Source organism: Nannobrachium achirus (genome assembly GCF_963921795.1).
Source record: "Nannobrachium achirus genome assembly, chromosome: 16".
Taxonomy (NCBI): Eukaryota; Metazoa; Chordata; class Actinopteri; order Myctophiformes; family Myctophidae; genus Nannobrachium; species Nannobrachium achirus.
Window position 1 is genome coordinate 35,726,853 of NC_137823.1, and position 13,603 is coordinate 35,740,455.

Consider the following 13,603-nt stretch of genomic DNA (forward strand, 5'->3'; position numbering starts at 1 on the left):
ACATCGGACGTCATGTCTGATGGTTATCCCAGAACCAAAATAGAACAGTAAATTATGTTTATGACAAGTCAACAGTCATAGCCTAACAGACACAGCCTGGATTTTCATTTCGTCTCACTGAATCGCTTTAGCAACAGTTTTACTGCGGAGAATGTGTGAGAATGTTTGATAATGATAATGGCAAGGAAAGTTGAAGTTCTTCAATAAATGAAAAAAAAAAAGGATTTATTATTATGATTTCTTTTTAAACAGATCTATAAATCAGGCCTAACATGAAACCTGTACAACAGCATTTTGAATGCGAAATAGAGAATTTACACACAAAAAATGACTTGTTTCGGACTAATCTCAGTATGACCACTGACCCAGTGACCTACAAATGTGTGCTTTACAATGATGATGTTACACAAATCCCTTTATAGTGTAACATATTTGTTGGTTCTGGTTCTGCCACGTGTCAGCAGATACATTTTCTGCCTCATCATCAGTGAAAGCCCAGAGAGAGGGGTCAGGTGCCGTCCTAGCTCTGGTCCATCGCTTTCACCTCCCGCATTGCTCCCGGTGAAGCTCTGACAGACCCATCGGGAAACGCATGGACTCGAGATTGTCGGCCCCGCCGAACGCTCAATACTAGTGAAAATAAACAAAACCGTTTCACTACTCACCAAACCAAAGGTCGTTTTGCGCTGTTGAAAGTCTATTCTCCGCGGTGGTGAACCCCTCAGCACCCCACCTACTCTGTAAAATACATTATTTTTGTCATGAAATAAAACGCACACACCTCAGGCCACCTAGCGGCCACCGCAGATACAATGGTTCACAACCCGGAAATAAGCGGCGGTCGAGTTGGATGCACTTTATTTCATGACAAAAATAATGTATTTTACAGAGTAGGTGGGGTGCTGAGGGGTTCACCACCGCGGAGAATAGACTTTCAAAAGCGCAAAACGACCCTTGGTTTGGTGAGTAGTGAAACGGTTTTGTTTATTTTCACTAGTATTGAGCGCTCGGCGGGGCCGACAATCTCGAGTCCATGCGTTTCCCGACGGGTCTGTCAGAGCTTCACCGGGAGCAATGCGGGAGGTGAAAGCGATGGACCAGAGCTAGTGCCGTCCAGGCTCAAGTGACCTCTCCAGTGTCCCCTATAGACACTAAAGCCTGATTTATTGATGACAGGATCAGTCAGTGTGCAGATTAATTTGCAGCAGCCTAACTAATGCCTGGTGGCCTTGTTCCCTTTGACATAATTTGTGAAGCAATTTAGCTGATGCCTTCAAATTTCACCTGGGTCTTCTTATACCATTTATTTTGTCTTTCTTTCTTTATTTCATCAGAGGGCCCCTGGGGTTTGTTATGACAGTTTAGGCAGGCTGATGATGGCCTTTGTGTATTGGTAAATACCCAAGAATGTGAGGAGGGGTCTAGAGAAGATGGTGTGTGTGTGTGTGTGTGTGTGTGTGTGTGTGTGTGTGTGTGTGTGTGTGTGTGTGTGTGTGCATGAGCGCATGAGGCTGGTGTGAGGTTACTCTATCTGGTACATCATTTTAGCCTATAGCTCCCTCCAGTGTTCATATGAAAAAGTGCACATTCTTATTTGTAGTTAAAGACAGTGGCGCATGGAAGAGAGTTGAACATCATATAGGGTAGAGTGGGGGAAAAGGCCCCCCTGGGGTAATAAGCCCCCCAGCTGTATTTGACTACAGAACTACAAGGTGGCAAAATTTTTGATTTCAGCACATTCCTGGCATCCTTAGCTCTTCATGGATACCAAATTTCATTGTCTCACCTTAATCCAGGTCATAACTTTCTCAATCAAACACATTTAAGATAAACTGATCTAATTCTTTGTCACTGTGAAAATGTTCCAAACTCGGTGTAAATAAGTTGAACCTCTTCACTTATTTTTTGTACATCATTAGGAAGGCCTTATGATAAATTATCAACTTAAAAAAATAAAAAAATAAAAAAGGTTTAAGATTTAAGATGACACTCTTTGCAATGACAGCGTTGGGGTAATAGGCCCCCCCCTCGTGTGGGGTAAGAAGCCCCCGGAGGCTTTTTGCCCCATGGAGAGAATAACTGCTTATTTTTGGCAGAATCGTTCAGTTAATGATACAAACGTGAAAATTGGCATTAGCAGTTTCCATGGGTCACTTTGAAATGGACACTTTCAAGATGACAGACATTTTTCAAGATGGCTGACACCTAATTGGAGCAGTTATGTGATATAAAGGGTTATTTTACCCAGGGGGCAAACCAGCCTTTTTTTGGGAAACCTGCATTTGCCCCGACATAAAAAGTTGTCCACCAGAAATATTATCTATGACCCAGTAGGATCACAACCTATATGGACAACCCGGTCAATTTGTACAACAAAGTCCAATATGGCCGCCTCAATATTAGCCCCTATTAGTTTTAATGGGGGGTGAATAGGGCAAAATTTTAAACTGAGGGATATTTCCACGAAACTTCACAGGTTGATCAATGGTATACATATGAACATTTTTTGTATTGCAAGTTTCCATGAAATCCAATATGGCCACCACAATATGGCCGCCATAATGTAAGGACCCAGAAAATAGGTTTTGCCTCTAACTTCTGAACCAGATGAGCTAGAAACGCAAACTTGGTGTCTATTTCATGGTGTCTGACCATGGGAGACTCAATGGAATAGCTAATTTTATTATTGGGTGTGTCTGGACCTTTATTGTGCATATTTGCAAGATGGTGGATTCCCAAAATAGAGCTTTAACATAATTTCTACCATGATTGTTGACTGCTTTTGCAAATACAAGCAATATGAATCCATTTGCTAAGATTTATGGCACAGAAGGGACTTATACCTGTATTATTCTTGAGTTTGCATGTTGTCAAAATGGCTGTAAACGAGATATTATATTTCCTGTCCGATTCTACTGTATGTAGTTGTAGCAATGACTTCAGATAAAATCAGAGACCAAAACAATGTATCTTAGAAATTATTTTTTTATTTAAAAAAAAAAAGAAAAAAAGAGAGAGATTATCTCAATGAAATGAATGCAACTGCCTTTTTGGGTCTTTCACACATAGACATGCACATGCTTTCCAACAACTTCAGCTTCAGGGAAATTATAATGAACACATGATTAAAACAGGCTGCATTATAATGCAAATAATTGCTAGTCACTACTCACTATCACTGTCATGTGTACCTATCCTGCTGCATCTTGTCTCCAGTCCTTGGCAACGACACCCCAAGTAGCATGCAATTCCCTTCTTCGCACATGAACAGTTTTTCTGGCAGCCTTTGATACAGCTACATGATATTGCCTTGTCCATTGATATAGGCCAGGCTGGCTCTGTAGATGGACAGGGGACTGCCTTCCCATGGCGGCAGCATGATATAGGCATCTATATCATGCTGCCACCCACCTCCTAGACCTTCCAGAGCTGTGGGTGAGAACAGAGCAGGATGCATATCTTCCTATCCATCACATGGTCTCAGCCCTTGGACTCGTGCCCTGCCCTTTATTCACAGCCTGAGTGGCAGAGATACCACCAGCTATCCCTTTTTCACTGGAAAGAAGGCATGGTTCAAGACCAGCATGGGTCTAGATCTCCCTGCACTTCAGGAGTTTGGTGAAAATTCCGCTTATTCCCTCTCAGAGGATGTCAAGAATCAGGCTAGAGACCTCGCAATAGCTGTATATGCATCAAAAGCTGACCATTCGGAGGACTTTGACCTGGCAAAGCTGAGAGTGTACAAGTTCCTAAATAACCGATCAACCCTGTTGAAGCTGCTGCCACCTACAGAAAATGCCCTGCACCTGAAAAGAGCTGCTCTTGCAGCCATAATAGATAAAACTGCACACATCGCGAAGCCAGACATCCCTTGCTTCACTGAATATGGATGGTCTCTCAGTGATGGGAAGGCAGTCCCCTGTACATCTACAGAGCCAGCCTGGCCTATATCAATGGACAAGGCAATATCATGTAGCTGTATCAAAGGCTGCCAGAAAAACTGTTCATGTGCCATCCATCCATCCATCCATCTTCAACCGCTTATCCGGAATCGGGTCGCGGGGGTAACAGTTCTAACTGAGACTTCCAGATTTCCTTATCCTGCGCAACTTCCTCCACTCCCTCTGGGAGTATACCGAGGCGTTCCCAGGCCAGTCTGGATATATAATCCTTCCATCTGGTCTTAGGTCTGCCACGGGGTCTCCTCCCAGTGGGACGTGCATCGAGGACCTTCCTAGGAAGGCGCTCGGGGGGCATCCGTACTAGATGCCCGAACCACCTAAGCTGACTCCTTTCCAAGTGAAGGAGCAGTGGTTCTACTCCAAGTCTCTCTCGGGTGATTGAACTTCATGTGCGAAGAAGGGAATTGCATGCTACTTGGGGTGTCGTTGCCAAGGACTGGAGACAAGATGCAGCAGGATAGGTACACATGACAGTGATAGTGACTAGCAATTATTTGCATTATAATGCAGCCTGTTTTAATCATGTGTTCATTATAATTTCCCTGAAGCTGAAGTTGTTGGAAAGCATGTGCATGTCTATGTGTGAAAGACCCAAAAAGGCAGTTGCATTCATTTCATTGAGATAATCTCTCTCTTTTTTTCTTTTTTTTTTTAAATAAAAAAATAATTTCTAAGATACATTGTTTTGGTCTCTGATTTTATCTGAAGTCATTGCTACAACTACATACAGTAGAATCGGACAGGAAATATAATATCTCGTTTACAGCCATTTTGACAACATGCAAACTCAAGAATAATACAGGTATAAGTCCCTTCTGTGCCATAAATCTTAGCAAATGGATTCATATTGCTTGTATTTGCAAAAGCAGTCAACAATCATGGTAGAAATTATGTTAAAGCTCTATTTTGGGAGTCCACCATCTTGCAAATATGCACAATAAAGGTCCAGACACACCCAATAATAAAATTAGCTATTCCATTGAGTCTCCCATGGTCAGACACCATGAAATAGACACCAAGTTTGCGTTTCTAGCTCATCTGGTTCAGAAGTTAGAGGCAAAACCTATTTTCTGGGTCCTTACATTATGGCGGCCATATTGTGGCGGCCATATTGGATTTCATGGAAACTTGCAATACAAAAAAATGTTCATATGTATACCATTGATCAACCTGTGAAGTTTCGTGGCAATATCCCTCAGTTTAAAATTTTGCCCTATTCACCCCCCATTAAAACTAATAGGGGCTAATATTGAGGCGGCCATATTGGACTTTGTTGTACAAATTGACCGGGTTGTCCATATAGGTTGTGATCCTACTGGGTCATAGATAATATTTCTGGTGGACAACTTTTTATGTCGGGGCAAATGCAGCACACCTTCCTTTGCCCCCTGGGTATTTTGGTGATACAAGCCTGAAAATTGGCATGAGTAGTCTCTGTGGGTCACTTGGCAATTAGCCTCGGAAACCCAGACTTACTTGGCAATTAGCCACCCACAGTTACTTGAAATTTCAATATGGCAGCCATTTTTCAAGATGGCCACCACCTTAGTGGAGCACCAAATAAACCATTATATCACTTAACTGCTCCACAAGGTGTCGGCCATCTTGAAAAATGTCCGCCATCTTGAAATTTCAAGTAGCTGTGGGTGGCTAATTGTCAAGTGACCCACAGAGACTGCTCATGCCAATGTTCATACTTATACCACCAAATAAACTATTATATCACATAACTGCTCCACTAAGGTGTCAGCCATCTTGAAAAATGGCCACCATCTTGAAAATTCAAATTCCTCTGACAATTATCTTGTCAAGTGACCCATGGAAAATGCTCATGGCAATTTTCATGATTGTAGCACTTATTCTGCTCCAGGACATAGAAGGGGGCCTATTACCCCATAGAGGGGGGCCTATTACCCCAGTAGTGGGGCAATAGGCCCTTTTTACATGTTTTTCTTTTTGTACTATAAAATCAAATGTATCTAATTTTTTTCAACATGGTGCCCATATAGGTGTATTGGGTAAAGCATTGTTAACATGTACATACTGAATTAATATCAAAATGTATTTTAATTGGTCATAAAATAGACATTTTCCTTAGGGGGGGCCTTTTACCCCACCTTACTCTAATATACACAACAATACTGTCACAACATTTTATTTTCCATAGTACTAGTAAGACACCTGAGGGTGGAATGCGACCTCAGGGTGACATGCAGGCGAGGTCGCGCCAATTCTTGACCATCTGGCCAACCACAGCGTTTCTCTGACGATTCTAGTTGTTGTCATTCTGGGGGGAGTTTGTTCATGTTTTTGTGAGGGTATCAACCCTAGGAGACACGGGGAGAACATGCAAACTCCACACAGAAAGGCCCTATCGCTCACACCCTAGGTTGGGTTGGCGATAGGGCCTTTCTGTGTGGAGTTTGCCTAAACATGGAGATGTGGTACAGAAGGACTCATATATGGGCATAAAAAGTATGTCATGTGACATCACTTCCTGTACAGACAGTCAGACAGACAGCCATTGACTCCGACCTAACAATGGCTACTGTCTATGACGGTAGTTCCATATGACATATTGGACTAGACTATCTCCATATATAGTGTTATCCACATCTCCATGTTAGGACTCATATATGGGCATAAAAAGTATGTCATGTGACATCACTTCCTGTACAGACAGTCAGCCATTGACTCCGGATTAACAATGGCTACTGTCTATGACGGTAGTCCCATATGACATATTGGACTAGACTATCTCCATATATAGTGTTATCCACATCTCCATGTTTAGACAGCCATTGACTCCGGCCTAACAATGGCTACTTTCTATGACGGTAGTCCCATATGACATGATGGACTGGACTATCTCCATATATAGTGTTATCCACATCTCCATGTTAGGACTCATATATGGGCATAAAAAGTATGTCATGTGACATCACTTCCTGTACAGACAGTCAGCCATTGACTCCGGATTAACAATGGCTACTGTCTATGACGGTAGTCCCATATGACATATTGGACTAGACTATCTCCATATATAGTGTTATCCACATCTCCATGTTTAGACAGCCATTGACTCCGGCCTAACAATGGCTACTTTCTATGACGGTAGTCCCATATGACATGATGGACTGGACTATCTCCATATATAATGTTATCCACATTTCGTGTAGCCGCCCTGTACAGGAAGTGATGTCACAACTCGCTGACATCACACTGACATCACAGAGGATACGGAAGGAAGGTCACAAGGATACGGAAGGAAGGTCACTCAAGCGACACGGTTCTTCAGAGTATATGCGACCTTCGGTCGCAATTAGCAACGTCGCACAATACACATTCTCTGGCAACGCTCCTATGAACCTAATCCTAATGCCACCACAAAACCACACACATTTATGACCAAATACAAAATAAATTGCATGTATGATGTAGTCAATTTATAGTCCTAATAGTCAATAGAGTAGTCCTAGGATCAGACTCAGATAATGCCTCTGCTCTGTGGGATTTGTGTTGGGGATGAAACTCAGGGACGTGCTGGCCATTGGGAAAAGCGGGACAACTCCCGAACGGCCGGTTCATTGCCAGGCCGGTCCAGGCTGGCCATTAGGAAAAAAATTAAAATAAAATGTCGCCCTTCATTCCATTTTGGGGGCTGGGCGGCCAACAAAGTAAATCTTCACTGTCGGGCAGAAACCTCGTATCTCCAAGTTTCAAATTTGTAATTTTTTTTCGCAAAGCAAAGCCCTGCTTCATCATACAAGGCCATCGCACAAAAGTAGTGAAAACAGCAGATCTACAAGCACACAACGCCTCGCGGTGCGAGGCGTTGTGTGCTTGTAGATCGGCTGTTTTCACTAATTTAAATCATTTTTTAAACGGTTTTGGACATACAAGGTTTCCACCCGACAACGACGAAATATAACTCATGTAATTGGCCCACTGGCTTGTCACTTTGTCACAAATCTTTGAGTAGCAGCAGCGCTGTAGAGAGAGATCTCTCTCTATAGCGCGCAATGAGGGCCTCTCCAACTCTTTTTCCCGGGCTGAATCAGGGGCCCAGCACGTCCCTGATGAAACTGATGCTACAGAACATCAACTTGGAACTCCTCTGGGCACTGTTCATCTTGCCCTTTACCTTCTAATGAACACCCATGTGACTGCAGACCTGGGGAGATAGAGGTACGGTATGTTCATCTATCTGCTCTGTGCTGACAATACAATTCCTAACTCTACTGGGGGCAAATGGCTCTTTTGTGTCCCACACCCCCTATTACCAAGTTGACTTTAATGCATAATTGATGGACAGATTTGCCTCAGTGTGCAGGACTGGGTGATATGACTTCAAATCAATATCATGGTTATTCAATTATGATTATAACACGCACACATGCACACACGCACACACGCACGCACACACACGCACGCACGCACGCACGCACGCACGCACGCGCGCACGCACACACACACACACACACACACACACACAAACACACGCACATGCACATGCACACGCAAACACGCGCGCACACGCACACACCCACACACACACACACACACACACACACACACACACACAGTATAATTGTGGGCTGGCCTGAAAGGCGAGAACACTATGTTATCTTCATTATTTATTTACCAAGTTCCGCTGCAGACAGTACAAAGGCAGGGCCCTTAGCCAATGAGGTGCAATTGGCGGAAAAACATCTGGGAGTGGTTTCGCTGGAGTATTGGTTGAGCTTCACATGACAGTTAGCACGCTGCAGAATATAGTCACGTTGGCAAACATAAGAAATGAAGGAAAAACAACAATTTATTTGATTAAGAATTTTTATTTTAGTTTTTTTTATTATTATTTCTTTACGAGCGAGCCCACACTGTTTCGTAGGAACAGTACTTCTAGTTGTATCTGCTATCCTCTACTTTGTACGCCACCATTGCACAACAAAGTACAGTGTTAAAGGGGAGAACCACCCATTTATACCACCCCCCCTGTGTGTGTTGTCTAGAATGTGGTGGTGTTGTCAAAGTTTACTTTACAAGCCAAACCCCACAATCAATCAATCCTAGTTCAATGTTGAAAATGTTTCTCCCTTTTAAGTTGTTAATCAGACTAATTGATTGAATTAATTCAATCTATTTCTATTTCATTCTATTTCATTTTTTATTAACCTACAGCAAGATTATGTTGGTTATTTATGTTTTAGATATCGGTTTAGGTTTGTGGTGCAGGAAGCTGAGATGTGATGGAGTGAGAAGAGATAAAGTGAAGTGGAGGGACTGCAGTGTTATGAATATTTAAGACTCACAGCTGAGAAATGTTTTTTCTTTTTCTTCCCTTCAGCATTGATATTTGTCTCTTATCGCAGGATAACTTGCAGCTTGGCTTGTTGCATAATAAAGGCTTTTAGAAAAGATAAATGTGCATGTGCAAATGTGGATTTGTGCATGTTTGTTTGCCTGTCGTTGTGCATGTGTATCACAGCCATAACATTAAATCTACATTTTGCTACCTACAGTCATTTTACGATAGTCAGTTATTTCACAAGGTGTTGTGTTTATTGCGAAGGACATTGAGCTTGTGGATTGGCTATTTTAGAATTTAATATTTTTGAAAGAACTTTCATCAAATCTAAGAATTGATTTTGCATCAGTATCAGCGAGCATTGGACTAAACAAATCTGTTATAAGTCGCGCTCTAGTCTGCACCACAGAACATCCAACATGAGCAGCAACTATACACAACAATCACCAAAAATAGCAGATCTACAAGATCACAAGAGCTTGTAGCAGCTTATTCTTTTCTTGGTGTGTGACACCGCCACATACAGTAACTCAGCTACAATTTATCATTTTTGAAAGGGTGGGACTGCTCAGGGTAGTTGACAGAGTACAGCATCTTTGCAATGGGTACAAGATACACCACACCATTAAGTTAAGATATCCATGCATGTACCTGTCAAAATACTTCCAAAACGTCAATGAGGTCCACAATCACAACACCAGAGGCAGCTCCACAAATCACATCTAACCCAAAGGGTTGAATTTATTCTCCTGCTATGCCGCAAAAATGTGGAATGCCCTACCCTCCTTTAAAACTGCTCTGAAAAGTCACTTGCAGGTGGCTGCAACTCTAAACTGGTAAAAAGACACTGCCAAAACATACCCATACCCCCCCTGACCTGTTTACTGAAATACTTTGTATTTCTATTTCTGGTTTCTGACTGTTACATGATGTTTTTTTTGTTTTTTTTGCATAGTTCTGTGTATATTTGTCATAATGTCTCTATGAATTGAGTACAAAAGGACGGCCAATGTAATCAAGCCATTGTGCTTTCTTGGGTTTAAATCCTATTAGTAGGCCTTGTATCTGAACTGTACTGTCCTGTGCTTTTCCTATGTGAACTTCTAATAAAGTTTTCAATCAATCAATCAATCAATCAATCAATCAATCAATCAATTTAAGAGCCCACTGGGAAAAGTTAGGATCATTTTCTTGAATTGAGAGTTCATCACTGTTAGGGTATTACGACTCCGACATTGCATTGACAGACTGACAGTACAGCAATTCTGTATTCAATTTGAGAGTGGTAAATCCCTCTCCATTCTCCTGCACTAGTCAGTGTGTGTGTGTGTGTGTGTGTGTGTGTGTGTGTGTGTGTGTGTGTGTGTGTGTGTGTGTGTGTGTGTGTGTGTGTGTGTGTGTGTGTGTGCGTGCGCGCACGTGCGTGCGCGCGTGCGTGTGCGAGAGAGAGAGAGAGAGAGAGAGCTATACTGTTATGTTACAGTCTCTCAATCAATATGTGAATTACCTTCTTGGTCACTGTGCCCCGAAATGAAGTTGTGCTCGATTCCTGTGAACTGCACTGTGGATAGGGTTCTGATTGCCTTCAGGGCTATAGCAGTTGAATTTCAGTTAGGTTCCCCAGACCTAATTCCTCTGTGACCATTGAAATAAATGTACTGAGAGTACAAATCAGCTCCTACCAGTGGAAATCCTGCCCGCAAGGCAGGGAAGTCATTATAGGCTACCATACAATTTATGGCCATTTCAGATGGGGATAAATTGTGATTCAGTGAAAACATGGTTCTTCTGAATTAAACTAGAAGGTTCACACTGGATGATGACAACAGCTTATTTAAGAAAGAATGTGCCCAATAGCTACTCTTCTTGTTGTACAGTAAATCAATCCTGTCAAGTGACCTGTTGCAGTTTATCTGCAGGCACACTTCCAGCTAGTGGTCGTGAGACAACCGGTCCCTCTTCCCTTCTCTTCTACTCTTCTTATTCTGTTTGCCTGCTCACTATTTCTCTGTCTTGTTCGTTTAATTCTAGCCCACATTTACCACTTTTAGCCTACGTCCCCATTTTGAGTGTGTGTGTGTGTGTGTGTGTTCACAGCATAGCTATGTTTTATATACACAAAAAATAAAAGCGTATCGGAAAGGGTTCATGCACTAAATTATAACCTGGTATCCCAGTCAAAATGACATAGGCCTACTCATGTAATTTGTTCTTGTTTGACAATTCAGAAAGGAAGAGGGGGAAAAAAAGGCTACTAGCTCACAACATGAACATTAAGTTGTTAATGTTCAATACTGTCAAGATAAACTGTGGCAGTTGTGAGCTTTCAGAAACACACAATAGATCTTAACAACGTATCTAAAAGATGGCTCCTCGGGAAGGACATCAGCACTAGAAGAGAACAAACTAAAGCAATCACTCAGGGCTGAAGTCTCAGGCCGCCAACACACATTTAAGGAACATTCCTTATCCTTTACCTGGGGGGAGGTGGGGGTTAAGGTAACGTCCAAATACTGTAATTCATTCTCTGTGGAAGTCACGTGTTTTAGCTTTCCTTAAGGCTGGTTTTAAGGGAAGAGGATTTCATAAGGAAAGTTGTAGGCAAACAGCCACGGAGAAGCCAAGCTGCAGGGAGAAAGACAAAAGGGCGGGGTTCAACCGCCGACCAATAGGACAGAAGGGCCATGCTGCGATGCCACTGGCCGGGGTTTCACTTGTAGTCATACTGTCTACTCTTCTACACTACAGCAGCAGGGCCTCTCGTCTGCAGTGACACCGCCCACTTTGCGCAAGACATTGTGCAAATGGATTCTTATATTGATAAAGATCTGATTAGTAACCGACAAGGCCTATTCCTTTACTATGTGAAGGAGGCCTCAGACTTCACAGTATCGCCTGAAAATAGTATCCAAGCCATCCCCAAGGATGCTATTGTGATCATTATTTTGCATTGTAATGCAGATTTTATGAATTTACATAAAACCGTGTTGAGTCACTGAGTTAAATCCCATTCCAAAACACAAACAAAATGGTAAACACTTCGATAGCTTTCTCACAGCATGCTACCAAACAATTATTATTTTCTTTTCTTTAAATGATGGGAAATAATCCTAGTAGCATTATGTTAAATTAAAATAGCATTAGAAAGGGTGATGAAATAATGCTGATTTATAGCTGCACAGATCAAAGCTTCACCTAATAGGGTGCTAGAGTGAGTGGATAATTTAAAATTCCTTAAGACTGCCATATCCTATTCCTCCGTGAAATGGGAAGTCACCAGTACAGAAGAATGCACACAAAAGACTATTAATCTTTCATGGTAGTTTAGGATGCTTGGATTATCAAGGGTTGCAGAATGTTACAGTTCTACTCTAACAGAAAGTTACATCTTATCTTCCCTGTACAGTTTTGCAATTCTACAGCCCCAAAGAAAATAACAGCTCGACAGAATTGTGCACACAGCTTCAAAAATAATTGGCTACTCGCCCCACTATTTCTGTAGTTTACAACATCCAGCCAAGCCCCTATTCTGTATTACCTCCAGGTAAAATACTGCAGTATTAAAGGGGAATACCACTCATTTTCAACATTGAACTATGTAATTAATATACCTTAGAGTTGTTGTGTGGAAATAAAAGTCCCCCCCCTCCCTTCTTTGTTGCCTAGAACTGGAGGATTGATTGTGGGGTTATGTGATTAGTGACATCATGAAGGTGTATACTCTTTGGCTTGCAGATTACACATTTACCAGTAAGACTCGTGGCATCTATACACACTGCAAAAAGCAACCTCATGGTGGCGCTAGAAGAGGGGCATGTGAGAAATCAGGGGTGGAGGTTGTGGTTTGGCAGCCAATGAGTGTGTGTGCAAAGTTTGGCATGGAAAGGGGCAACGGTGCCGGAGATAAGTAGGGCCAAAAGTGTGACGTGACGTGACATGACAGACAGACTGATGGAGGGACTGACAGACAGCCGGTGGAGGTTTTCATAGTAACGGTGCGACCTGGTGGTCGTAATGATGTCCTTGATCACATGACCCACAATCAATCCTCCAGCTCTAGGCAACACAGAAGGCGGGAGTTTTTTATTAACAACTCTAAGGTACCGGTATAGTAATACATAGTTCAATGTTGAAAATGATTGGTATTCCCTTTAAAGACCTGAAAATCTTGCTTTGCACTCTGAAGCAATCTGCATCCTGAATGCTTCACTGGTTATATAAACATGTATGAAATCCTTATGCACATGCAGGCACTTTATTTTGCCACTCAAGGGCTCGGGACATATTGTTATATGTTTTATTGTTGTCATCTCTGAGTACACCCTCAAAT